We start from the raw sequence: 5,215 nt of genomic DNA, 5'->3' as shown, positions 1-5,215 counted from the left end.
TGCAATAGTCAAATGACAAGTGTCAACATGAGGGAGGGAGTAGGTAAGGACCACAAACCCATCCTTGGAGGGCAAGCATAAATTCACCAACCCCATGTGCATGGCACACTTGGTCAAACAAGGGATGACCAACCACATGCCTTGGTCCTTAAGGCTCGGCTGGGCATGCTAGCATGCCGCAAGCCCACGTAGTTTAGACTTAATTATGTGTGAGTAGTTTTCTTTCTCGGGTTTGTGGGGATCCATAAATAGTATGAATGGGTAAGTTATTATTGTTGATTATCAATGCTTGATTAATTTCCTATTGATTGATTTAATGCTATGCAATTAGGCTTGCGCAGGTTTAATTTGTATGAGTTTAGCAATATCGATTTGAGATTCGAGAGATGAGAATTGATGTTTAGGCTTAGTTTCAATCAGAAGGTTAATTTATAAATGGTTAAGTCAATATTCGAGAGATGCAATTTAATACGTGTAGATTAATTATGTGATTGTAATACGTAGAGAAAGCCTTTATGATCTGATTAATTGATGCATTGATGATTGATTGTTATGTTTTATCCTGGAGTATTATTTATTGGTCATCCTATGCCCTAGGTCTTTTATTCATTGATTCTCCCTATTCTTAATCTTTGTAGTTTAGTTTCCCTTTGATAATAATAATATGTTACTTAATAATTTAGATTGCTTTAATTAATTAGGAATAGAAAGACTTGTTTCCCTATGGATTCGACCCTACTTTCCTATATATTATTAGTTAGGAATTACTTTTGATTAGGTGATACGACTTTAGCCTGTCAAAATTTGGCGCCGTTGCCGGGGAAACGGTTTTATTTTTTATTTCTGATTGTTTTTGTAGTCTAGATTATTCACTTTCGTCCTAGAGAACGTGAGTTCTTTAGGACAGTTCCTATATTTTTTGTCTAGTTCTTTGTTTATGCCCAAGTGTTCTAGATCAGGTTACATTCCATTCGATTCTGAGATCGAGCACTTCTTCCATAGACAAAAGAATTTATACAGACAAATACTGGCATGTTCTAGGGGTGATATTCCTAGAGACCCTTCATCTGATTCTAGTGATTCGGAAGTTTCCTCGGAGCTAGAATCAGAGATGATAGGAAATCCACCTAAAAAGCTCAGCGATTATTAGCAGTTGTCCCTGACGGATTTCCCCCACCTTTCTCCTATTCTAGTTTTTGAGGGAATATAATTTGAGATCAAACCCCAGTTTATTACGATGATAGAAAGAAAACAACTTAGTGGAGCTAAGGGTGAAGACCCAAATCTTCACATTGCCAATTACTGTCAATGTTGCAATACCATAAGGCAAGCTTGGGTCACACAAGACCAAATCAGGGAGATTATTTTTCCCTTTTCTTTGTGTGAAAAAGCTAAATTGTGGTTTAATGGTTTGAATAGAACTGCACTTGGTATTACTAATTGGGAGACTCTTGTTTTAAATTTTTATAATAAATATTCCCCTGTAGAAAGGACAACCTTATTGAGAAGTGCAATTCAAATATTTTCCCAAGAGTCAGATGAAATGTTATGTGAGGCTTAGGAAAGATTCAAGAATCTATAGAGAGAGTGCCCCACCATAATTTACCACAGTGGCAGTTAATACAAGCTTTCTACAATGGGATTGGAAATTGATCTAGAACAATTTTAGACTCTGCAGCTAGTGGGAGGTTTATAAATCTTAATGTTGATGATGCAGGTCAGGTTATCGAATATATGGCAATCCACAATTCCCAATATGGGAATCCTAGAGGTTTCGCAAAAAAATGAAAACATAGTGTTGATTCGGTATCCTTTTTGCAAGCTTAATTAACCTCTCTTTGCCAGAAATTAGATAATCTCAACACTCACTAGTAGAAAAATGCTCATTTGCGTCGCCTTATTTGCGTCACTCATAGAAACAAATGACGCAAATGAGATATTTTGACAACATTATAAGTGATTTGCGTCGGACATTTGTTATAAAGCGAAGCAAATGTCTGACATATTTAAAATAACATTGTCATTTGCGTCACTCGTTTATTAACAAGTGACGTAAATAACCTTTGTGAGTCATTTGCGTCACTCGGTTTTTGACAAGTGACGCAAATGACCATTACGGCTTATATAAATTCTCGCTGCCTTTTGCTGTTCGAACTTCAATACTTCAAACCCTAGAAAATTCAACCCCAAAATTCCCAGAAATTCAACATTAAAACCCCAAAACATTACAAAAATTTGACCACTAATCAATAATCCCAGCAAATGTGAGGCAAAACCCCTTACATTCGAGCAAATTCGAGCCAAAATCCTATACTTTCGAGCAAAAAATCTACCCAAAACCCCCACGAAATTCAATTGCAGAAAATCGAGCAAATTACCAATTTGAGCAAAATGCAATTGAAAACTCAAATCAAAAGCTAGTTAATATTGTCCTAATAAAAACCCTTGAATTTTTGACAAAAAAGAACCAAGCATAATTGTAAGAAAACTTAAGTTTGAGTTTCGAATTCAGGGTTTATTTTTTGGTTCTACGATTGCAACAGAGTTTACACACAGATCTAAGCAAGGAGGTTGGATTTTCGTTCAAATTAGGAGCAATTTGTTACGATTCTCTGAAAGTTAGGGTTTGTACTCAATAATATGGAATTTTGGCTCTATTGTTGCTGAAGTTGCATATGCAAAATCGATTTCAAGCAAGGTAAGACCTCTTCATCTCTTTTCTTTTTTATCATGCACTTCAATCTACTTAGATATTTGGAGTTTAATTGTAAATTAACTTAGTTTAATCTACTATTTTGTTGCTGTTTTTTGCACGAATTCTAGATTTAGGGGTTCATATTCGAATTTAGGGTTCATCAAATGCAATATATATTGCCCACAAATCAAAGAAATTTAGGATTTATACTCGATTCTAAGGAATTTTGGTTCTGTTTTGGTGAATTTATGTAGTTGATTTCAACCAAGGTAAGATATGTTATGTGTTCGTTCTTACTGCTTTCTGATTCGAATTTATTCTAGTTATAAAGCCATCTAGTTATTTATTCTTATTAGATCGAGTCACCACAATTTGTTTTCTGATTCAAAATGCTTATGCAACAATAGTAACAATGCAGTTTAGTCTCTGATGTTTTACCAACTCTAGTGTATAACATAATTTGGACAATTGTTTTTGGTGGTCAGATCAGTTCCGTTTTATAATTTATATTATTTGCACAAAAATTCCAAGTTATGTAAAAAAATATAGCAAAATCAGCCTATCAGGACAAACCACCTAAGATAAACAGAAATATGAGCAGATCAAGATCAAGTATTTGCCAAGATAGAAATACCTTAAGAAACTTGCAGACCGGAATAGAGTCATTATAGATAGATAGAGACTCTAGGCACGGTGCAAGCCAAAGAAGAGCCTGAACAAGTTCGACTTGAGTATACTCTAGTAATGATGAACGAAGCTGCACCACCAAGTTTTCATACTAGATTGAATTAAGGGTTCAATTTTGGATGAACTTAGTTTAATTTTACTATTTTGTTGTATTTTTTGCACGAAATTTAGAATTTCGGATGAATTTTTGGATGTTTGGGTTTCATTAAATTTCGATTTTACTATTTTATTGATTTTTCTCCAATCTGACTGTATTTTTTTTATGTTTTGCTGCTCATTTTACTGTTTTTTTAATTTGACTGTATTTTTTTTATTATTTTAATGTTTTGCTGCTCATTCTGGTTGATTTTTCCCCTGCTACTACGAAGATAAGCTCTTTCCCATATTTTTGTTCCATGATATATGTTCCATGATATACTTCGCCGTGAATAGATAAACTATGATATAGTGTTTGTATTGAAATAATTTTACCAGGCCGTTTTGTTAAAAATAAATGTATATGTTTTTTGTAGGTTTTTGTATTAAGAGGTTTTGCAAATAATTGGCATCAATCCTCTTCTAGTATACTTAATTAGAGGAACAACTATTAGTAATTTTCTTGGAAAGGTAATGCAGTTGTTTAAACAATTGTAGAATATTATTTTGTTGCTTTGATGCTTCAGTCTCAACTCTGATTGTTTATTGATTCATTATATTTGATTCCAGGAGCTGAAACTGTTTGCAAGAGAAAAAGGAAGTGGACTTCCATTATGGACTTGTTCGTGTTAGGGAAAATGAAGATTGAGTCCCTAAATTGAATTATACTGGCTTCAAATTCCATATTATTTACTGGATTCTTTTGTTATAGTTCTTAGGCTTGAAATGAATGCATTTGGTTTACTAGTGCTTGTGTTATTAATGATGAAGATGTCAATATTGTTCTGTTGTAAACTTATTTGACAAGTTGCTAATACAAGGCGCCGTCATTCCCAAATTAATGGGTAGGCCAAAATACAGAGGAAATTCTGTCGAAATTTGTATTTGATCTTATTATTTTTATTATGATTTTTTTTTTGTCTTGCACTATTGTATTATATCATATATAAAGGGATACAGTTGGCAAATTATAATGTTGTTTTAGTGTGGATTAAAAAATTTGTCATTTGAATCACTCTTTAAAAAAGAAGCGACACAAATTGCTCATTTTCTCTTCCTCAAACCAGTCATTTGCGTCACTCATTTAATAAAAAAGTGACGCAAATAATAGTATATATGTTATTAAAAAAAATCATTTGCGTCACTCGTTTATTAAACAAGTGACGCAAATAACAAATATAAGTTTCGAAAAAAGTCATTTGCGTCACTTATTTAACAAACGAGTGACGCAAATAACTCTTATTTGCGTCGCTCCAATGAGCGACGCAAATGACTCAAAAGTCATTTGCTTCGCGAGCAGTTGCGTCGCTCATAGAAGTGACTCAAATACAGCCTAAATGAGCGACGCAAATGAATGTTTTTGTACTAGTGACTGCTAATCCTGATAATGTAGCTAATGTTTCTGCTATTTATGGACACCCATTTGTGTCTCCCCAAAACTAAATCCAGTGATGAGTACCTTTTGTGTCGAATCATAATCGAATGAAGTGAAAGTGTGAAAAGTCTAGTGTTGCGATTAGTTTTTATTAAAATCCTTCTTTCTATTTTAAAAAACCTGCTCTATTTTGTGAAAATAGCCAGTCCGGTTTGATTTAGTCCACGACAAGGGTTCAATGAAGGTGTAGTTGAACTGGGCTCAAAAAGACCTTTCCAACGATATATTATAAAGCTCAATCCCGATGAATAATGAGGATGTTA

General features: G+C 33.7%; 1 long non-coding RNA gene across 1 annotated transcript; it reads left to right on the top strand.

Moving 5' to 3' along the window:
* The first annotated feature begins 2,078 nt into the window (after positions 1 to 2,078).
* On the top strand, positions 2,079 to 4,463 carry LOC145598845 (uncharacterized). The gene is made up of 3 exons (XR_014103630.1): positions 2,079 to 2,698; positions 3,895 to 3,988; positions 4,088 to 4,463. It is a non-coding gene; the product is annotated as an uncharacterized LOC145598845 (long non-coding RNA).
* Positions 4,464 to 5,215: the final 752 nt, after the last annotated feature.

This window comes from Chenopodium album, chromosome 20 (assembly GCF_948465745.1).
Source record: "Chenopodium album chromosome 20, dcCheAlbu1.1, whole genome shotgun sequence".
Classification (NCBI taxonomy): Eukaryota; Viridiplantae; Streptophyta; class Magnoliopsida; order Caryophyllales; family Amaranthaceae; genus Chenopodium; species Chenopodium album.
This window is presented reverse-complemented; position numbering and strand designations above follow the sequence as displayed.